Source organism: Chelonoidis abingdonii, chromosome 1 (assembly GCF_003597395.2).
Source record: "Chelonoidis abingdonii isolate Lonesome George chromosome 1, CheloAbing_2.0, whole genome shotgun sequence".
In the NCBI taxonomy this organism is placed as follows: domain Eukaryota; kingdom Metazoa; phylum Chordata; order Testudines; family Testudinidae; genus Chelonoidis; species Chelonoidis abingdonii.
In genome coordinates, this window is record NC_133769.1 from 12,599,766 (window position 1) to 12,623,990 (window position 24,225).

Below are 24,225 nucleotides of genomic sequence, written 5' to 3' on the forward strand. Positions count from 1 at the left end.
TGACTGTGGAGTACTTTGCATTTGTCTTTATTGAATTTCATCCTAGTTGGCTCCAGTCTGCAAGATTGTCAGGCTGGGCTATTTCATAAGGGGTCTGCATCCGCAAACACAAAAGATCACTGCCAAGAAGGGTGAATGATCCTGGATATGCAACAAGAACCAAACCAAAGTTTTGCTTCCTCCCTCCCTTCCTTGAACCAAAACTACTTTGAGGTTTTGTAAAGTATATTAACATTTTCATTTTCACTCCTCCCACACAAGCATTTCCTGCTTCCAGCTAGGACAGCAAGCAGGAAGTGCAGAAATACCACAAGGACAGCCTGGCCTAGTCAGGTTTCCCACACACTTTTGCACACTCCAGAATATTTGGTGCTGGAGATAAGGTCTTGAGAAGTGTCTGAACTAGAGATAGGGCTTGACCCATAGCCCTTGATCCAAACAGCCCTGAATGTTAAGAGTGTTAGAAATCTGAACCCAGGTCTGGATCCAAATTTTGCAAATGACTTTCATCTCTATAAGAAGCCAAAATAAAACCTTTGCTCCTAACCCACCAAAAATGAAATCTGGAGCCACATCTGCTGCTGAATTTTGAAGCTGGAGCCCTCTCTAACTTGAATGTTCAGGTACTTCTCTGAACCTAAGTGAGCGGGCAAATATTCTGCTCTCATTGAAATCAATGAGAGTTTTACCACTGACTTTAATTAAAGCAGGATCATACCCACAGACTGGAACTGGAGCAGGAGGTGAAAGAGAATAAACACAGTATGTTTAACCAGAGTGGGACAGCCATCTATTTGTGCTGTTTCTCCTCCGAAGCTCTATGCTTCCTATAAAGCTATCTTTGTTCAAAGTGATGTTGGCATATGGTGTTGGCTTTAGAAAAAGGCACTTTGACTCGGATTTAGTGCTGCACAGAAGTAGGTATAGTTGCTTTAAATAAAAATCAAGGGTAGACAAACATCCCAAGAGTTTCAAGGTTTAAACAAATTACATGAAGTATTACCCAGGTTAAGTTGGCATGGGTGGTCTTGGATCCTGAAGAGTGACCATGAGTTAGCTGTGTTCACACCATCTTGGGTATTGTAAGAAGCTTTTTTATGAAGCTGTTTGCCAAAACTGAAGTTCTAAATTGAAATGTGTCGACAGAAGGCATCTTACTGCTTATTTATTATTTGAATACATCTTGAGTCATGGTATGATATGACTGGGGTAAGTCATAATTCACTCACCTTCCTTCTTCTGTGGATACTTGCATTGATTCCCAGCCAGACCTTCCAGATGTAGTTCTAGGGACTGATCCTGAGGGCTCTCAGCTCCTATTGGCTTGAACTGAGTTAAGGGTTCTCAGCCTCTGGCAGGATTGGGCTCTTACCCACATAAGTTCCTGTTGCCATTGGGGAGTCCACAGTGCAGTCAAGCTACTTCACTGTATTTAAAGACAAGCAGTTTTAGATTTAAGATGGAGCTTGATAAGTTTATAACTAGGATTAAGTGATGGGGTTGCCTGCACTAGCTGTCCTGGATGACCCAAGAGGTCCCTTACAGTCTGATGTCCTATGTTGTACCTTGGACACGTGATGTGTCCAAACTCGCATGGACTTGGCCAAATGTACCTTGATGTAAATCCTTCATTCCAGGGTGTGTCTATCTATTTACCTGTCAACTTAGTGGCTATCACTACAGTAGTGTTTGATACTGTGTTCTGCTCTCCTGGTGTCGATACATTTAAAATCTTTAGATAGATAGCTGTAAATAAGCAATGGTCTCAAGTTGCAGTGGGGGAGATTTAGGTTGGATATTAGGAAAAACTTTTTCACTAGGAGGGTGGTGAAGCACTGGAATGGGTTGCCTCGGGAGGTGGTGGAATCTCCTTCCTTAGAGATTTTTAAGGTCAGGCTTGACGAAGCCCTGGCTGGGATGATTTAGTTGGGAATTGGACCTGCTTTGAGCAGGGGGTCGGACTAGCTGACCTCCTGAGGTCCCTTCCAATCTTGATATTCTGTGATTCTATAAATCTAAGTGAACCGCTAATTTAGCAATGTGGAAATGAACTGAATACAAAGGAGTCACCTGTAAGCTGATTTCCCTGTAACATCAGGCGGACATCCCCTCTATATCCCTTACTAGGACTTTGAAACAAATGTAAGAAGCTGCCTCGGACAATCTACTCCAGGTTTTACATTGAACTCAGTGCATACTGAGACTTTAGTCAGGGCTGTCTGAATACAGATGCTGGGAAGAGGCATCAAGAAGGCACCTACTTCTGTATATTACTACCTGGTGTCAGTGCCTTGATTTCAGGAGTTCGCAGGAACTGTCCACAACAGTTCTCCTCCTCCCACTCTGCTTTCACTTCCTTGCTGCCTTGAATCATCACAGTTTCTTCTCCTCCTCATGACACTTTTCTCTTGCGCTGTTGCTCAGCCCTGTACCACCAGCTCTTCTGTTGTTGCTGTAAATGTGTTACTATAATTGGTATAATAGACCTACCCACAAAAAAGCTGGCTTTGTGGCGTACGCATCTGTAACTGAAAGGAAATACTGTCATTCTCTTTTCTGCATACTGCACCTTTAAACTTCAGAGAAATCTTGTCTCTCTTTGGAAGAAACTGTGAAGCAGCTGCCATTTTGTGTTTCAGAGCAGATGCAGATTGTTAAGGGATGAGTCACTGTGTGCTCTCTCTTCTCTGTCACACAGACTTTATATATGTTCTTTCTTTCTTTGTTGTTTTCCTTATCCTGAAACAAAAGTAATCTGAAAAAGCTATGCTTTGATCTCCATATATAGTATTTGGCATACATGTCTTTGGCTTACTGGCCAGTACATACATACAGTCACTTCAAAAGCTTGCAGCAAATAAAGAAAACCCAGACCAATAGGAAAAGTATTGCACATTAGCTAGTGAAGACAGAGGAAAAGTTTCAATGTACACAACGAAATTGATCTCTTATTTACATAAGATGACACTGTGCTAATTTGCTAAATGAATAGAAACATGAGAAACAAAAATACCCCTTAAAGTGTGCCACTGAACGCAGATTTCTGATACAGGAGAAACCAATATTTAGCATGGGTCTGATCCAGAAGTCCTCTCCATTCAGACCTTGCTCAGTCGAAATACCCACTGGCTTCAGTTGTCTTGATGAAATGAGGGCTTTTCTGTGCCATTCAGGCATGACTTTCCATTTGAGAAGTTGTGTGACGCCACCTTATCCTAGGGGATGCTCCAGATGGGACTATGCATCTGGGAAGCACCAAGGAGAACCCTCTGCACCCTCTGCACTCTCTACTAGGATGGCCCAGCATCCTTCAGTCTGTGTGTTTGGCTTGCTCTACTGATGGGTGCACAGAGCAGGGTGGGTGGGGTCATGGTCCCATCTCCTTCCCTCTCCCTTTGTGGTGGCTAGCACCCTAGAGAGAAGGCAAGGGGAAAACGTTTAAGTCAAAAAGTAGAAGGGAGGGGGCTGGGGGGTCTCTCCCTGGCTTCAGTGAGCAGTGTTCCACCCATAGGCACAGACTTCCTCATTTCCTGGGGGATGCTCGACCCCTGCTCCACCCCAGGCCCCGCCTCTACTCCACACTTTTTCCCAACCCCCTGCCCTGCCTCTTCCCACTCCCTCCCCTGCCTCTTCCAGCCCCCGCTCCTTCCCCTCCTGAACAGCTGATGGCGGTGGGTGGGAGGCACTGGGAGGGAGGGGAAAGAGCTGATCGGCGGGGCTGCTGGTGGGACGGAGGTGCTGGGGGAAAAGGGGGGGCGCTGATCCACAGGGCTGCCAGTGGGTGCTGAGCACCCACTATTTATTTTTCGTGGGTGCTCCCACATGGAGTCGGCGCCTATGGGTTCCACCACAGCTCCGCCTTCTGCTTCAGTCCACCTTAACCACTGGTTTGGCAGAACTTTACTTGCCCTCAGGCAGAGGTTTAAGGGGTGAAGGGCTCCTGGAAGAGGGAACTGTGACTCACCTGGGCAAGAGACAGTCACACTTCAGGGAAGCATGGCCACCCTCAGCAGCAAACAGGGACCTGGGTTTGGCTGTTACTTTTTATACATATATAGTGACAGGGTGAACTGTCACATGGGGAGAGAAAGAAACAAAACAATCAAAACCCCAAGAAGCTGTCTCCATTTAAATAATCCTCTCAGAGGCATGCTGGCAATGGGAGGGGCTTGGGGTTTACATAGGCCAGACCCAGCTCTTTGCAGAGAGAGAGAGAGGAGGTGAGGCAAAACCCAAGAATACTGAGAGGGTGAAGGAATTCCAAGGGGAAAACCTGCCTCGGAATCACCTTGTGGAAAAATGGTACTGAGTTTGTGGAGAATTAGGCACAGGTTGGCGCTTGCCTGCCTGCTTAACAAACTTTGAACTTTCCTGACAGATAAGAGAACTTGTGAGGGAAACAGAACTAAAGACTTTGGGAGTAGATGGACAACTACTGATCCACTCCTCTCATAAGTACTCCTACATTTTCTCTAGCACCCTCCCCTCCCCTCCGCCTGCACCCCACTCTTTCTGTGGTGGTCAGGTCTTCTGGACCACCAGGCAATGACTTGGTGACATGTAGAACTGTGGGATTTGGGCCATAGCTGGAAGGCCAAGCCACCAGAGCAACTATTTGTCAAACTCCCTGGGGCTGGTGAGAATCCACCACAATGCACATCCATGCATCTAGCTAGCTAGCTAATCAGATGAGTGGATTTTCTAGGTGGAGTATGTAGCTGGAATACCCAGGATCAGATGTTGGATGAAATGGGCATTTTGCTAAAGCATTTGCATTCCCCCACCAAAGAACTGGCTATTTTATCCACAAATGTGGTTTATTTAACTACCAATATGGCATGATCTCAGAGCAAGAACAAAAATAATCATTTCTCTATATGAAAAAGCTCTACAATAAAAAATGCCAAGAGTGCACCAAGATGAAAGGCCCAAAGTGGCTGCTCTGACGGAAGGGGAGCTGCTTGATAAGGAAGCACAATAATATTTGCCTTGCCTTAAGACTCTGAAGGCTGTTCTGTTAAAACATTTCCCCCTGAGCTTTACCAGCCTAAGGGCACCATATTAAATCTTTGATAGCCCACAGCCACATTAGTATGCGTGTGATGGGTTGGGACCACGGAACTTTACTTTTGTTTTCCTTAATAAACTTGATTGTATTTTAACAGTCAAATTAGATGACAATGATGCTGACCACAACAGGACAAGCCAATGTTACAACGGGAGAGGCAAGGGGAGTAGCTGGGGAGTGACAAGGCCTTCTCATTGTCTACATGCAAACCAACCAAAAATGGGGACTTTGTGAGCAGATTACACCACTGTTGCTTCTTTTCTTTGGCTTGCTGGCTTCTGGCCTCTGGCTAAGTGATGCCACCATATATGATAGCTATTAGTCACGAGAGAGACAGGGTGGGTAAGGTAATATCATTTACTGGACCAACTTCGATGGAAGGTACAAGCTTTCAAACTCCAAGGAGCTCTTCAGGTCTTTAATCATGTTGCTTATGGCACAGCTGGAAGGTGCTCACATATCTAGGTGATCAGTGCAGTACAAGAACCTATGTAGAGTAGAGTAGAAATGAATGGGATATGTTGTCCGGTGTCTTGCTACAAAAACAATGGAGGCTCATGGTAACCTCTAAATCATCAACTACTTGTGAGTTACATGGCAAATCCGAATGATCCCATGTCTCTGAGGCAAACATCCACCATCTGTTATGGAAAGCTGAGCAAGACCCTTCCCTGTTGGACTGCACACACCTACCCTGCCAAAAATCCATATAGTGCAAATGTACAGTTATTGAGCCCCAAACACTCTGCTGATATATTTCATCTGCTGGGCAGGCTGCTCAGCCATCGGCAATTGCTAGACTGCCAACCGCCCAATCACCATTCGGGATACAGAGTGAGGACTAATTTGACCTGGGCTCTCTTTACAGGGTTGATCTGAGCTGTTGCCTGAATGCTCTGCAGAAGGGGACTATACAAATTCTTCTTGTGTACAGTGCTGTGTGGGTCCACTCCCAAACCTCTCATCTTCTTCTTATGTGGCATCTCCATTACTGGAGGTTTGCAAGTATGATAGCCCATGCTATACGGTCCTTTGCTAATCTCTTTGAGGATGAATATTTTTTTTGATGCACCCAGGATCCATCAAAGATCTTCTTTTCCTGTCTTGTGTTCTTCTTCTGTCAACGTTCCCTTCCAATGCCAGTCAACTTGCATTTCCCACTAAACCTCTTAAAAGGTACCCTGCAAATCAAATCTTTCTTTTTATACAATCTCTAATAGTGTTTGTTGAATTCCAATAATTTCTAACACTTTTTAATTGATCACACGATCTATCCATGATATTTTCAGAAATTTCTGTAACACCATAATTCGAAGGATTGCAGTTTCTTTATTATTGATTGTTTAAATGTGCATATTTCCAGCCCTAATTTAACACAGACCAAATGTAAGTTTTTTCAAAGTCAAATTTAGTCTTCAGATGTATTTCCCTTTTCATAAGATGTTTATTCTTCCAGAATGTGTCTCTGACTCTTGCTATTCTGGTGCTGACTTCAATATTCTATCTTCCATCTTCTATAATGATGCTTCCTAAGTAGCAGTAATTTCTTACTTGCTGTATGAATGTGTCATTCATTTGAATCTTGCATGTATTCCCAGAATCCTTGCATCCTACCATAGTTTTGTGTTGTCCACATTCAACTCTAGACCATATTCTTCATCACATTCATATATAATCTCCATTAACTTCATCAGACCTTCTTCTGAATCAGCCAACAGCACTGTGTTATCTGCCCAGAGAATGTTATTCACCCATTTTCCATTCATCTTAATACCTTCTTTTGTTTCTTTGATTAATTTAATCACTCGCTATAAATGTTTAATGAAATTGGTGACATTATACAATCTTGTCTCATTCCTCTCTTGATTGCTATTAGATTTTCGTTTTCATCTTCCATTATAAACCTCTCATGAGCATATGTAAATGGTTCATTACCATATGCAGATGAATTCACAACCATATTCGTAGAGCATGCATGTTTTCCATTCCCATAGGCGATGTTTTCCACCTCAGGATTATATTTGTCCCATATGCTATGTTTACTGCTGAGGGAACGTGGCCTATTCAATTGTTTGTTTCTTTGCATAGACAAGGTGATGCTGCATTGCTCTCATCACCTTGATGTTGAGATAAGCCTTGAAGCAGTGAGGAAAAAGAGACTGATTAATGCCAGTGTGTTACACCTTTTGAAAAGACTAGCAGTGGCTAACTACCCAGTGCTCCAGTGTCCCTGAGAGGGATTCAGAGGGTGTGAGTTTTATATGATATCTCCTTTGGCTCCTCACTCAGCTCACCAAAGAAGTCCTTGATGGTCTATACCTCTAGATAACCTATGCCTCATGGAATGTCCTTGGTGCATGGAACCTGTTTGATGTGATCTGGATGATTCATTAATCTTGATTCAGGGCCAGTTTTGCCCTTCTCCTTTTCTTCATTTATCTTGTGGTGTACCTCCCTCACATAGTTGTCATGCAGCAGCTGTCTCCCTGAATTGCAGTACTCTAGCTGCACCCCCCTCTAATATCCTCTGCCTGCCCCTGTCCTGTTCTCTGCATCTCTCTTGCCCTCTGCTTTGGCCCTCCACAAACCCTTTAGTCACTGCTTGCTCCTACTGGTTGTCTGAATCTCTGTGCCACCTATACTTTCTTGTGTGTTTAGGTGTTTAGAGTAGGATTCCTGGGGGTGTGGCCAGCTCAACCAATGCATAGCCAGATCAGTCGATTCCTTGCTTTGTTGCACTCTGACACGGCTAAGGCAGAAGCACCAGTTTGAGCATGCAGGAACCAGTGAGTGCTCTTGAAAATGCTCCTTGACCATACAGCCCCTTAACCATGCCCTTGCTGTGCCCATTTGGAGAACTCAGCACCCAGAATGCACGGGAAACTCAGAAGTGACTACACACCCGCTCTGAAAATTCCATGAAAACCCAAACCCACACTGAGGCCTTGTCAATGCACTCAAGACAAGAACTCTAGAGGTCTGCATGCCATTTAATACAGTGTTTCTCAAACTGTGGTTGCCACTTGTATAGGGAAAGCCCCTGGCAGGCTGGGCTGGTTTGTTTACCTGCCCCGTCTGCAGGTTCTGATGATTGCGGCTCCCACTGGCCACGGTTTGCCACTGCAGGCCAATGGGAGCTGCTGGAAGTGTTGGCCAGTAAGTCCCTCGGCCCGCGCTGCTTCCAGCAGCCCCCATTGGCCTGGAGCAGCGAACCGCAGCCAGTGGGAGCCGCGATCGGCCGGACCTGAGGCTGGGGCAGGTAAACAAACCAGCCTGACCTGCCAAGGGCTTTCCCTACACAAGCGGCGACCCCGATTTGAGAAACACTGATTTAACAGATCTAATTACTACTTAGATCAAATTGTGAAGTCTTGATTAATCCAAAATGTTTTCTCCAGGTATGGCAGTAATAGAGGGGTGTCGTACAGGCTTCTCTGACTTAGCACCCACTGATTTTTAGGGATTTTTGGGCTCCCGGTTTTGCTAAACTCCCTCCACAAAACTTGGAATGTTGCCTCCCATTCATGCCCATCTTGTCTCCTCCCACAGTGGTCTGGAACGCACATGGAGCCAGCTCAGACAAGTGCAGTTATGACAACCATCATCTTTGCTGACAGGGCCAGCTCCAGTGTTTTTGCTGCCCCAAATGGCGAGAAAAAAGAAAAGAAAAGAAAAAAAAGCTGCGATTGGCAGCACTTCGGTGGCAGCTCTACCATCGCAGCTTCATTCTTCGGCGGCAATTCAGCGGTGCCGCCTTTCTCCATTGGCCGCCTCAAGCACCAGCTTGCCGTGCTGGTGTCTGGAGCCGGCCCAGTTTGCTGGTACGTGGGAAACTGAACCAGGGGGACCTTCAGCTTGAGAAGCATCTGTTGCTACACCTTCTTGAGCTGATGCTGTATAAGTAAGGCTGTCAGAGACTCATAGCCTTTGCAGACTGGGCCCAGGAGGTGCACCTGACACTCAGAGTTACACAACAGTAAGATGTAGTTGGAGGGAATGACTTATCAGGAAAGAGAAAAAGAACTAAATACATCTAGCTTGGCCAAGACACACCTGAAGGTAGGGAGAGACATGATAACAATCTACAGATATTTGACTCTGTAAATAGCAAGGAGAAGGGATTATTTAGGGTGGCTCAAAGTATAAAACAAGGAGTAAAGGGATAGCACACACCCATGCCATGGTAATGAATAAAAAGTAGGATTGCTCAGGCAAAATTAAGGCCATGATGAAACTGTATATCAGCAAAATCTTCCTACCAATGAGACCTACTGGGCTGAGAAATATCTTTGCCAGGAAGTTTTGGAAACTCAGACGCTTGGCATATTTAAAAGAGGAGTGGACAGTACACGAGGAAGTGTACTGCCGTGAACAATCCTACATTGGCAGGGTGATGGACTAGTTCAGAGGTTCTCACCCAGGGGTACATGTACCCTCAGGGATATGTAGAGGTATTCCAGGGGATACATCAACTCATCTAGATATTTGCCTAATTTTACAACAGGATACATAAAAAGCACTAGCCAAGTCAGTACAAACTAAAATTTCATACAGACAATGACTTGTTTATACTGCTCTATATACTATACACTGAAATGTAAGTATATTATTCTATAATTATATGATAAAAATGAGAAAGTAAACAATTTTTCAGTAATAATATGATTTTGTAAACAAGTAGTTTAAGTGAAGTTAAACCTGGGGGTGTGCAAGACAAATCAGACTCCTGAAAGTGTAGTAGTCTTGAAAGGTTGAGCGTCACCATACTAATTGACCTAAAAGGTCTTTTTCCATCTCAGAGACCTTGTCTATGCTACAGGGTAAGTCGACCTAAGTTATGCAACTACAGCTATGTGAATAATGTAGTTGGAGTCGACATAGCTTAGGTCGATTTACTGCGGTGTCTACACTACGCTACATTGACGGAAGATGCTCTCCTGTCGACTTTCCTTACTCATCTCATTCCGGTGGAGTACTGGAGTCAATGGGAGAGCGATCTATGCTAAGTGGACCCCAGTGCATCGATCGCCACAGCGTCGATCCCCAGTAAGTGTAGACATGTCCTAAGATTCTTTGATTCATCTGATCATGTTCCTGTTCTCATGGACAATAGATCTATGAGGCTACCTAATCCAACCTCCTGCCAGGGTGTGACTCTCTAGTATTCTCTGATGGCACCACTGGCAACAAAAGCCAGAACAGAGGCTGTTGTTTCATGGTCATGTCCCCCTTTTAAAATCTGAAGTAAACCCTCTCTACAACTACAGAGTTGAAATCATAGCATGAAGATTCAGGGTGTGGTCTTGGCTTCAGTCACAATGGGATGAGTAGGAATTCCTCTGCAGGCTGAGGGGAATAGGTAGCCTTCAGAATACAGGATTCACTGTTGCTTAGTCAAAATCTGTAATGTGGGATGACTAATTCCAAACATCCTGGGTCCAATTTGTAGGCACAGGATTGTTCCACTGATTTGCATGGTGGCTTTCCTTCCTTTTTTTTTGAACATGAAAAGTGGCAGATTTTGCACATAGATTATAATAAGAGGTGATAGGAGCTTGTGTCAGCTTGTAGAGGGTTCATGCGTGGAAAGCAGGTAGGGGCTGGAGAGAAGAGTTGGTTGCTCAGGGAAGCTGTAATTAAAACAAAGTAAAAATGTAGAGTCCTGATTCAGGGAAATACAAGAAATCGCTTCTCTAATGCATTGCCTAGCAATACCCAGGCACTCCTTCATGTCACACCCAGTGAAACTCTCACTTTCATGCAACCCACTGCAAAGATATTATTATGCAGTGAGAAAAGAACAGTAAGTGCAAAGCTTTGTTCTCATAGTTCTCTTTTATTATAGGTACCTAAGTGTTCAGCTACTACAGTGATGAGTGTGGTATAACTATCTGGATAGTTAGATTCATCTGCAAATGCGTGACTAGCCCATATTAATATAGCTTTGAAACACCCCTGTGAGGAAAATGGGTTGAAACCCATTTTGTGGATCGATTTAAAAAAAAAAAGTGAGGAACAAACAGGTTACTTGGCTTGTTCACAGTCAAACTGCAGATTGGTGTAGCAGAGCTTGGATAAAAAGCCAGAAGCATGGGCCTTCATTTCCTTTCTGTAAACACTCATCCTGCTCTTCACCCCTTGAAAAGAGCCTATAAACCCATATTGTTCTGTGTTTGTACAAACCCCAGCACAACAGGGTTCTGGTTTGTGACTGGGGCTCTGAGGCACAACTGCAATACCGAATTATTATTATTTAATAATATTCCCTTATTGCAACTGGCCATACATGGATTTGTCTGTGCAATGTTCTCCAAAGCTGGAGATGGCCAACGATCTAATCCTGCAAAATATTGAAGTCAATGGGGCTACTCTTCTGGGGAGGGCTATTAACATGAGCACAGGTTAGCAGGATAAGGCTCAACTTTGTGTAAATTACATGCTTCTATGAAGATGATCCTTCTCAGTATTTTAGAGATCCCTGTTGATTTCAACAGGAAGTTTTTCTCAGTAAGACCTGTGAGATGAGATCCACTATATTTATCACAGTAGCACCTAGAGACCTCAGTCAAGGATAAGAGCCAGTGTAAGGAAAAAGTCCTTGTCCTAAAAAGTTCACAATGTAAGGGTCCTGCAGGCTGACCCACACTGACCTCTCCAAGTTGAATGGTACTCCATGTGGGAGTAAAGGTCCAGCCACATGCATTGGATTACAGGAGCAAGGCCTGAATTAATGACAAGACACAAGAGGTGGATGAAACACACAAACAAGTCAGAGGTGGGAGGAGGAGGTAGGAGCAATGTGTGTGATGTTGTGGTTAGCATGCCTTTTCTCACTGAATAACAGCGTGTGAAACCTGCCTAGCTAGATCATACACAAGTCTTTATGTCCCCCTAGAACTGCAGTGTAATTCCCAGGGGTGACTGAAAAAACCTTGCAATGTTTTGTTAGAATTTACTCTGCAATTAACATGATTTTTTTATGCACTGAAACTCATGTCCACCTTCCTCTTTTACCATTTTGGAGTTTTTTTATGTGGTGTGTTGATTCTGTCCTTTTTTTTTTTGATTGCTTGGTAAGTACCTGCAATAGTTCTCATTCTGCCTTGACAGATTGTCCCTACTTCCAGTCGTTTCATAGATGGGGAGGACCACCCACCAGAGGACCGCGTGGAATACTTTAATATTAAGGGTTTTTTTTTTTAAATAGGCTTCAGTTTTATTCTCAGCAAATCTTTTTGTGTGTGACTATCTCTGTATTTCTGTAAGGGACTCCCTGTTCCTTAAACTGGGAAATGTCTGAAAAATCATATAGTGTGAGGGGGCATTTTAGCTTGTTTTCTTGGAGGTGCTTTCCAGCAAAATACATTTTCACGCCCTTTGTGATAGGCAAAAAGGTTTGGTAATCTGGTTCCACGGCCTGACCTATTTAGCAGAGAGTCAAGTGGGGTGAGGAAAATTGTTATGAGCCTATTTTTATTGCAATTGGCTCCTTTGGAGAAATGGAAAGGCAAAGAAACGTGAACTATTAAGTCTGGCCTGAGCAGGCCCCTCAAATAATCCTTGTGTAATCCCCACACCTTCTGGGTGTGGTGTTCTGTCCCATCTAATGGCACCAAGACCACTTAGAGAAAGAGATAAAATGAGCTTGGTCTACAGCCTTAGCTAACACAAAGTTGGCTTTTAGCTCAGGCAACAGAGGCTCATGCGCTGAGGTCCGTGGTTCAATCCTGCCCGCCAGCCACTGGGGTCTGTCAGTGCTACACTTGCGCAGTGGCAGAGAAAGCCAATTTGTTTTTGGCAAGAGAAGCCAGACAGGTTTAATGTGTGGTGTATGATTGTCCACTGCCTTGCTCCCTCTGCAGACATTTTTATTAGTGCAAGATGAATGCAGATCAGGGTGGCAGTTTTACACAGGTGGCAGAGAATCAGCCATGGATGCTATAGTTTTTTTTCCTCCTTCCAATTTCTTGGAAACGGAGTTCCAGAGACTGATAACAAAAGGGAAAAAAAACCCTATTAGTTTATTGTTAGAAGTTAATTCAAACAAGAGGTGAATTACATAGACACTTCCCAAAACAAACAGGCATGTAGCCACAAGAGAATTCCTGGAACTGGTCGGTCTCCCACCTAAGACAAACATGTCTGAAATCTCTTGATTCCATGCAGGAGTGCTCACTGTGGTCATATGTACAGCACTTGCCTAACACATGTCTCACGGTGGGTCAAATCTGCTTGCAGGTTGCATCATACTATTCGTTATTAATTCAGCTTTGTAGGTGCGTCAAGTCTTTTACAAGCAAATTATGTGACATGCTCCTGCCCCGAGGAGTTTGGAGTTTAAATTAGACAAACCCAGCAAAAGATGAGAATAAACAATGGGAGGAAGAGGGTTACAGAAGTGAAAGATCATGAGATGTCATGAGATGTTATGAAGGCATGTTGGACCAAATCCCCATGTTGAGTTGCCTCTCCTCCTGCAAATCAGTAATCCCATTTATTTCATCTAATTTGTTTGGACAGGCAACAGAGATGTATTGATAAATCATCTTCATCATCACCCTATAAGAAGTTTTAACCCAAATCAGTAGGACATTACTTAACTGATTTAAGGGTTGCAGAATTGGGCTTCCAGTCTGTATCTAGGCAAAATTCCCGCTGAAGTCAATGTAAAAACATAAGAACGGCCATATTGGGTCAAACCAATGGTTCATCTAGCCCAGTATCCTGTCTTCTGATAGTTGCCAGAATCAGATGCTTCAAGAGGGAATGAACAGAACTGGGCAATTAATGAGTGATCCATCCCCTGTTCAATCTCAGCTGCTACCAGTTAGAGGTTTAGGGACACTGAGAGCATGGGGTTGCGTCCTTGACCATCTTGGCTAATAGCACTGAAGGACCTATCCTCCATGAACGTATCTAACTCTTTTTTGAACCCAGTTATACTTTTGGCCTTCACAACATGCCCTGGCAACAAGTTCCACAGGCTGACTGTGTATTGTGTGAAGAAATAATTCCTTTTGTTTTAAACCTACTGCCTATTAATTTCATTGGTGACCCCAGGTTTGTGTGTTATGTGAAGGGGTAAATAGTACTTCCTTATTCACTTTCCCCACACCATTCATGATTTTACAGATCTCTATCATATCTCCCCTTACTCGTCTCTTTTCTAAGCTGAACTGTCCCAGTCTTTTTAATCTCGCCTCATAGGGAAGCTGTTCCATACCCCCAATCATTTTTGTTGCCCTTCTCTGTCCTTTCTCCAATTCTAATATATCTTTTTTGAGATAGGACAACCAGAACTGCACTAGTATTCAAGGTGTGGGAGCATCAATCATTTATACATCAGCATTATATTTTCTGCCTTATTATCTATCCCTTTCCTAATGGTTCCCAACATTCAGTTAGCTTTTTTGACTGCTGCTGCACATTCAGTGGATGTTAAATAGGAACTTTGCTTCATTAAGGATCGAGTGAAGACTGGGTAAGGAATTTAGGCCTTGAATCCTTGTTAGTTCCTCTTTGGGGTCACAGGGGTTCAGTCACCATGCACCTCAAATGGGTGGCCTCAGAATGTTTCAAGTGTGGGTGTCACTTTCTGAGAGAAGTCCACCATGGTGGTGCCACACTGGATCACTCGTGCTGCTGGTACACCAATGCCAAAACACAAAAGCGTCAGCGTCTACTTCCATGATTACATGGAGCCCCTGGGCTCTTGTTGATGGCAAAATGATGGGTAACAGTATATATTACTCTGGGTTCCTGGCAGAAATGGATCAACACTGTGAAGTTCATATCCAGATATGAGGTCCTCCTACATTCAAAGTGTTTGAATACAGGGTTTTGGTTAACTCCTCTCTCTAACTCCGGAGAATGCCAGTCATTTGAGACATGAGTCTGAAATGGGTAGAACATACAACAAACATGCATTGTGAGAATACAAACATGTGAAAAAAATGGCATTGGAGACAAGATCCATCTCATTGTCAGTCCAAGTGGATGGAGCCCATACATAACTGTTGCACCTGCTTTAAGAGGCAGGCACATAGCTTGCAGACAGATACCACATCTCGGTAATGTGCATGGTGCTTGATGTTCCTTACATGGGTGAAAGGCAAAGAGGGGGCTCTGCATATATAGGCTGTTCATGGGAAAAACAAACCCTGACTGTAAGGGAAAGAGAGTGGCACGGGTAAAAGCTGAGAAGGGAAATCAGCTAATTCTTATCCTTAGGTCAGGCGCAGCTTCTTAGCCCATAGAGAGGTACGTATTGAAAAAACTGGTTGCAACCATCATGTTCCAGAGCCTGGACATGGCTGTTTGCAGAGTGCTGGCACAGACAGAAGCAAGACCACATGAGTGTACAAAGTATGATGATGGCCCCAGGGGTACTGCTGGCCTACATGTGATGTAGAGCTCCTTCCCTGTGCTTTGATCATCTACTTCAGGCTCAGTGCCATCAACTGTGTGCTATGATGGTGGGCCAGCTACCGTATGTGGCAGTGGAGAGGGTGACTTTGTACTCTGCTCTTGGCCAACTTCAGCCCATCAATATGTGGGACCAGTGTCCTAAACTAATCTAGAGAAAATGTTTGTTTAGTGGGAAACAAGATAGCCCGGTGGCTAGAGCAGGGGACTTGAAATCAAAATTCCTGGGTGCTATTGTCAGCTCCATTGCTGACTTATGTATCCATGGCCAAGGGCTTCCATGCCTCTGTTTGTCAGTCAGGAGGTACTAGAGAAGATAACAAGCATGCTGGGCTGGATCAATGGTTCTGAACTTTTTCCATACTGTGACCCTTTATTGAGAGAAAAAAATTAACGACTCCCTTCCCATAGCTCTGTGAGCCCACTCCCATTTAATCAGAGGAAAGGGAAAATGCTTGTGACCCACCTGGACCTGATCACAAACCCTCTGGGAGTTGGCACCCCCATGATGAGAACTCATCGTCTAGATCTTCAGTGGGTAGAAGTCAGCACTGCTCCATTGTAATCATTGGAGTTATGCCAGTTTACACCAGACGAAGATCAAGCCTTTATCGTCTACGATTTCCCAGTTAGAAGTTTATTTTAAGTCAAAGCTTTTTAGCAACGCAGGCTAGGCTGTTCTAAAATCCAGTGCATAAGGAAAATGGTGCAGAATTAGTAACTTGATTAAAACAACACCTATACATTAAGCTGAGTCTGAGGATGCACTTTCGAGCATTACAAGAAATCCACTCCATGCAAAGTGCATATGTTTCTTTCCTCCTCTCTGAACTGCTCTTGTTTTAGGGAAAGGTGTTTGTCTTCTAAATCCCCTTTCATGTGTCTGCATCCTCAAGCCAGTTGTCTAGCAGTTTCAAGCACACTGGCTATAAGCATGGTTGTTTGCTTTCAAAACCAGTTTGGAAGCTCCTTTTATTTTTAAACTATTGGTTGTTGTTACAGGCTTAGACATATACAAATACAACAAACGAGTCAAAAGCTGGGGAGCCAGAGCATGCAAATCTGTCGACGTGCTATTGAATTAAAGTATTGTTACAAGTGAAACACCAGCTCAGTGTGTCTAGGGAGAAGGAGAAAGTATGAGGTGCTAAAATGACAGCCTTTAAGTTTTTGGAAAGGCAGGACAGACAGGCTGTTCCATTTTGGAAATGTTGACTTTCTCCTTTTCTCTTTCTCGTTTCTTCTTTTAATTCTTCAGGACGGGAGCTCCAGAAACTGGTAAAAAGAAACTTGCACATTGCAGGCCAGAACCTTGGATGGTGCAAGACAACACAACCACATTGACTTTATGCTGATTTATACCAGTTGAGGATCTGACCTGTACAGCTTTGTATCATGAAGAAGTTTCATTGCGAATTTGATTTTCTAAGACAATCAGACACAAACGGGTTCACTGCTGTGATGAAAAGCCCTCTCCGTCCCCATCCCCCCAGCACACAGCAGAAGGTGTGCTTTCTTCTCCTTTTTCCTTTTGGGTGGGGTGGAGCCAGGTGATCATTTTTTAATTCTGCCCTTGAGGGGTGTGCAGAAAAGCGGTGTGGAATTGATTGGAGGAGAGATGCATCTTGTTCAAACTAGAAACTAAAATATATTCCAAACAAGAAATCATTAGCATTTTCGTTAAATGGAAGAGTGTGATTTACATTTACCCCAGGCAACTTTGGCTTGTAGGATGGCAAGTCACTGGGAATTTTCCAACAGTTCTTATTGATTTAGATGTAGTAGTTCCATTTGGCTTTTGTTTTCTGCAACCTCCATCGCATGTGAGAGAACCCCAGACTGAACCAAACATCACCTCCAGCATATGCTGTGGAAGAAAAGCTGTGGTAGAATATGAAATGTATCCTGATCAACTTGCTACAAAGCGCAGTAACTCACCAGTTTTCTGAAAGGTAATAGCTAAACTAAAAGAAGAAAAACCAAGCATGCAGCAGGACAAACCCACCTGGGCAATCCGATGACATGAGGCCTTGATCCCAGCATCATCGCTATGCATGGAAATTCCCAGTGGAAGTTCTGTGCATGGCTGGTGGAACAGGTTGTCAGTGCAGTCTGGTGTTTGCATATTGCAGGTGTTTGAATAGAGAAGGGCCTAAATCCCTCTTGAAAATGAGATTTAGGCTCCTCCATCAGTTAGGCGTTGTGACACGGAGCACAGCAATACTGAAATAGCTTTCCAAATCATCACGTCAGTCACTTGGCGTTGGTTACCCTAGTCTGAATTTGGCATGCTCTGCTTAGGTTTGCAGATTTTATCCACTTCAGAAATGTTCAGACGGGATCAAAAGCAGACGCTAATGTAAACAAGGATGGAGGAGAGCTGAGCTGGGTAAGGTATTTACAAAGAATGGGCCAGATCCAGTGGTCTGTATTCAAGCAAAATTCCATTCATGGGACCCTGTCCTCAGTCAGGAGGGCAAGTTCAGGCACAATGATCTCTAATGAGGTTTTAATTGATTTGATCATTTTCCAAATGCTATTGAAAGTGTTACACAAGGATCATTTGCTCTAGTGATGAAGCGTGTGTGGCAAGCTGACTTGGCAGTGCAGTGACACATTGAGAGATGGAGTAGATAGCTAGATGTGGGAGTTTGCTGTCCTCGCTGGTGGAGATGAGGTGCTTTGCAGACAGGCAGGTAGGCTTCCAGGGTCTTCCTATGCTTATCTACAACACGAATTGTAATAGATTCCTTAATGTTGCTTCCTGAAGTGATAGGCCAGGGAACCTGAAAAGTAGCTGCATTAGCAGATTCCACCTCTCCAACTGAGTTGCCTCTGATCTCTACAAGCCTGGTCCTGACCTCCCAAGTCCCGGTCTCTAGTATGATAATGCTTCATCTGCCACTGCACAGCCATGAATAAAGAATGATTAATAAAAAGGCCCTCATGCAAACCTTTTAAAATGCATTTGCATACACGCAAAGCACTTAAAACTTCATCAGCGGCTAATGATAATATAGGCACCGTATACAATTTTCCAGAAGGATCCCCAAACATTCATGAGGACCTGTCAGGTAGGTACTTCCGAAATGGACCTGAAATAGGACCTCTGAAATGCAGACACTTGTGGAGTGGACCTTGGAGGTCATTTTGTATCCTCAGACATGACAGACCCTACGAAGAACAGGAATACTTGTGGCACTTTAGAGACTAAGGCCTGGTCTACACTGGGGTGTGTGTGTGTGTATTTTGAACTAAGATACAAAACTTCAGCTATGCTATTCGTGTAGCTGAAATCGAAGTATCTTAGTCTGACTTACCTGGCTGTCCTCACGGCAGCAAGTTGACCGCAGCTGCTCCCCTGTCGACTCCGCTTACTCCTTCTGCCGAGGTGGAATATGCGCGTCAATTCAGGGATTGCTTTATTGTGTCTAGATGAGATGCAATAAATCGATCCCCGATACATCAAACGCTACCCACCGATCCAGCAGGTAGCATAGACGTACCCTAACAAATTTATTTGAGCATAAGCTTTTGTGGGCTACAGCCCACTTCATTGAATTCATAGACTGGAACGTATAGTGAGGAGATATATATACACATACAGAGAAAATGAAAAGATGGGAGTTGCCCTACCAACTCTAAGAGGCTAATTAATTAAGATGAGCGATTATCAGCAGGAGAAAACAAACTTTTGTAGTGATAATGACAAGAAGGTGTGAGGATACTTAACATGAGGAAATAGAATCAAAGTGTGTAATGGCTCAGCCATTCTCAGTCTCTATTTAAGCCTAAATTGATAGTATCTAGTTTGCATATTAATTCAGGTTCAGCAGTTTCTCATTGGAGTCTGTTTTTGAAGCTTTTCTGTTGCAAGATGGCCACCTTTAAGTCTGTTACTGAGTGACCAGAGAGATTGAAGTGTTCTGCTACTGGTTTTTGAATGTTATGATTCCTGATGTCAGATTTGTGTCCATTTATACTTTTGCATAGAGACTGTCCAGCTTGGCCAATGTACATCGCAGAGAGGCATTGCTGGCACATAATGGCATGTATCACATTGGTAGACCCTAGGAAGTGAAGAGTGCAACAACTTGCCTAGCTGAAACTACAAGGAGAATTTAGGTAGGTCAGAGTATAAAGTACCCAAGCTGGAATTTGGCCAGGAAATATGGTACCTCTTGTGCAAAACGGTCTAAGATAGTTTAATGGGCAAGAATGATCAGGGGGCATGGTTTATACTAGCAAATGTTAGTCCTAGGCAACTATTTGGAATTACTATTACCTCTATTTCAACACAGAGCAAGAAGCAACAACTCACTCATGACATGAAATTCACAAATATAGACCACATGATCCTATGTGGAGTTGTTAGCTACTGCAAGTAAAAATGGTAATAGTCTTTCTCAATACTGTTGTAAATATTTTAACCAAATATTCATGTGTACATATGGTGACTGGAAGATATAATAGCCAGAGAGATCTATAAAAATAATATGATCACCAGCGACCTGGCCCATTGAAGCCAAAGGGAATTTTTCCATTGATGTCACAGGGCATTGGATCAGTCCCTAGGTTGAATGGCAGCAATGGCTTTCATAGTCGAGCATTCTGTATATTCTTACAATTTTTAGAAAACAGAATTTCTCACTAAGAGCCCAGTTTTGTGTGTCTCAGCATATGGAGTTCCCATGGGGTAAAAAGCAATTTTATACATGGAGCATTTACAGTATCAAAGAGTCCTGTGGCACCTTATAGACTGACAGACATATTGGAGCATGAACTTTTGTGGGTTAATACCCACTTCGTCGGATGCATCCGACGAAGTGGGTATTCATCCATGAAAGCTCATGCTCCAATACATCTGTTAGTCTATAAGGTGCCACAGGACTCTTTGCTGCTTTTACAGATCCAGGCTAACACGGCTACCCCTCTGATAATTTACAGTATCGAGTCCTAAGACTTGATCCCTGGTCCCATAAGAACATAAGAACGGCCATACTGAGTCAGACCAATGGTCCATCTAGCCCAGTATCCTGTCTTCCTACAGTGGCTGGTGCCAGGTGCTTCAGAGAGAACAGAACAGGGGAATTACCAAGAGATCCATCCCCTGTTGTCCAGTCCCAGCTTCTGGCAGTCAGAGGTTTAGGGAAACTCCAGAGTATGGGGTTGCATCCCTGATTATCTTGGCTAATAGCCATTGATGGACCTGCGCTCCATGAATTTATCTAATTTTTTTAAACCCAGTTATACTTTTGGCCTTCACAACATCCCCTGACAACAAGTTCCACAGGTTGACTGTGCGTTGTGTGAAGAAATACTTCCTTATGTTAGTTTTAAACCTGCTACCTATTAATTTCATTGGGTGACCCCTAGTTCCTCTGTTATGTGAGGGGATAAATAGCACTTTCTTTTTAATTTTCTCCTAAGCATTCATGATTTTATAGACTCCTATCATACCCCCCCATCATCTCTTGTCTAAGATGAACAGTTCCAGTCGTTTTTAATCTTTCCTCATATAGAAGCTGTTCCATACCCCTAATCATTTTTGTTGCCCTTCTCTGTGCTTTTCTCAACTCAAACATATCTCAAAAACACTAGTAGAGAATGTGTTAAAAATATTTAGCTAGCGAGCTAGATCCCTGTGCTTTTATTTTCCTGTTAGTCCAGTATAACTCAGCCGCTTTGCAAAACTTGTCTTTGCTTGTATGGCTGATGTGCTAAGTCTGTTCCTTGCCATATTTCCATTTCCCTCACTGTATTAGTCTAGGATTTTTCTCATTTACCAAATAATAATAATAATAGTAATAAACAGCAACAACAACCAGCCACACAGAATCAGACAGCTGCAAATGGTGGTCATTGCATCAAATACTGCTGTTAGGTTAATAAAGAGACTCAATAATATTCTCATTAGCAGTACTTGTAGCTAATGAATGGTCAGATAATGGAATTCAAATACGTTATAGGGTATAATCAGGTCCCCTTCAGGGGATGGGATGGAATTTCTCCCTACGTACAGCATCACACAAGTGCTTAGATGTGTGTTGAGGCGTGTTGGCTTCCCAAGACTGAGGCTAGGAGATGAACAGGACTAGCATGGTAGAGGTAAGAGCAGGGAATCAGGTTAGAATTAGACAGGAAAAGAGGACAGAGGAGGTCGGGATTGCGGGAAAAAGAGGCAGTAGAGGATGAGGCCTGCAGGCAGGTGAAGAGGATGCCAAGTGGTGATGGAGCAGGGAGCACTGGCAGAGGTTTGGGGCAGCAGGAAGAGTGAGGAATATAGTTGGAGAAGCCATGGGAACCAAGCAGACTCGGGGATCAGGTAGAACAAGATGGACCTGAGGAGGAGCCATGCTGGCCCATCATGAAAACTCACAGTCTGCATGGTGAGGAGCTGCATTTTTGGGCAACCATGCTTCAGAAGCAGTGGGCTAGCTGGATGCGAGTGTATGCCGAGGAGCTGTTGGGCCCCCCAGCAGGTTGAAGAGTCACTCTTACAGCACCCTTATAGCATCAAAGACTGTGCAGCACTTCAATGTTTTGAAGTTGGAGCAGACCTGACATTCCACTGGCAGGGTGTACTGGGGACACTTGAGAGGTCCAGTCATAGAGTCATAGAAGTCGGATAGAAAAGACCTATTAGGTCATCTAGTCCATCTCTGAGCTCCAACTCTGTTTAATATTTTATCCAGACCAGTTTCAAAGCCCCAAGCCATGGGGCTTTCACCGTTAGGATGGATGTTCCTTGCTTCCCTGGAGTTGCCAGTATCACCTGCAGGATGCTCTTAACTTCAAATGGCCAGGGGAAGAGGGGTTTGAGACTTAAAATCTGATTGTGTTCAGATTTACAGCTCTGCCACCAGGCTAATCCTAACTCTGTCCTTCCCTTCTCAAGCATCTGGCTTCTCCGTTCTACGTATGTACCTAAGTCCAAAGAAGTTAGCTGCACTCCTTTTAATTAAAAAACAGAATAAAACAAAAAAACCCCAAACAAATCCAAGCCTAATCAGTGCTAACAGACTTGAATAAACCAGGCTGAATGACAAGAGTTTTCCAGAGGAATTTGTTCTGTGCGTAAGTTAACTTTAAATGCTTTTTTTGGTTGCCAGATGATTTAATACCGGATGAGCCAATGAAGACAAAGCACTTCAGAGGTGCTAAAATTACTTTCAAAGTTCTTCGTAGAATATGTTTTGCTGAGACAACACCAGTTTAGAGGCTTCAGTGGGATTAGTAGTAAGCAAAGTTTTATTTTTAATATATATATCTACTGAGATTGACAGCCCATCTCTATTCCCTTTGATTCTCCCCCGCCCCAAGTTTAGGATTCTTTAATCATAATTTAAAAAACCAACAACCCCCCAATCTTCCAGCTTCTGTCAAACTCTCTCTTTCTGCTCTCCTTCCTTTTATGAATGCAGATTGTATTCCTCCATCTTTCCTGTATTTCACTGCTACCTTGCAGGAGGATTTTTCAATGCAACACTAGTGTCTTCGGTTCTAATCACTACATGAGACTAATTTTTATTGCTCTCTCTCTGCCTCTCCCTCTGATATTAATTTCATGTCCCTCGTTTTGGACTGGACCAGGAGCAATATGCTGCACTCCAAATATGTGGCTTGCATTGATTTCCAGAGGCATACCCACATCTGCTGAGAGAATTTGGCGTGAGGTGTTTTTTGGCAGGACGTGAAACGTCGGCTGAGTTTTTGAGGTGTGTCTCTGTCTTCTCAAGCTATTGCTGAGCTGAATGGGATAGGAGAATGCCCCCATCCATTTGATTTGTGAGAACTGAAATCCTTCTGTTTCCCACCCAAATGAGCAATATTTGCTACTTGTCCCAGGGACAATGGGCTTGATCCTCCATTACTCTGCATCTTGTGTTGTCATTTGCAACATGCAGTGTTTGAGTGCAAGGTAGGTGTAAAATGCTACTGTTCTGACTTAGCAGCAGTTTACTCCCATCTTCATTCTGCAGAGGTGTAAATGACTCCTCAAAGTGAAGAATACATAAGCTCCGAGGAAGTGTGCATATGGCATTGGTCGAATGGTTAGGAGACTATGACAGGACTTAGGTTCATGTCCTGGCTCTGCCAGTTACTCCCTGTGTGACCTTGGGCAAGTCATGTATACCCAGATTCTTAAAAGAATTTAGGTACCTAACGCCCATTGAAATTGACTTTTGCTAAAGATCTAAACCAGGGATCGGCAACCTTTGGCGCGTGGCCTGTCAGGGAAATCTGCTGGTGGGCTGGGATGGTTTGGTTACCTGCCGCTTCTGCAGGTTCGGCCGATTGCGGCTCCTATTGGCCACGGTTCACCATTCCAGGCCAATGGGGGCTGCAGGAAGCGGCAGCCAGCACATCCCTCGGCCCACGCCGCTTCCCAGTAGGTCTGAAGTCAGTGGAAAGTGTTGAGTGCTCACCAGTTTTGGAAATCAGAGCATTCACTGAAGTGGTTCAGCGGGCATGGTGGAACACCCTATAAAGTGTGTGTGTGTTGCAGGGCTGGCATAGTTTTCCCTCCCTACTCCCAGCTCAATCCTCCTCTTCCCCTCTCTGGAGCCCCGCCTCACCCTCCAGCAGTCTGACCTGCCTGGTCCATGAGCCGATAGTTCCACCCCCTCCAAATCTGAGTGGCATTGAGACCTCACAAACAGGAGCATAGTGCCACTCCGGTTTGGCCTCAGTACAGATTTAGGGCCCAGATCTTCAATGATATTCAGGTG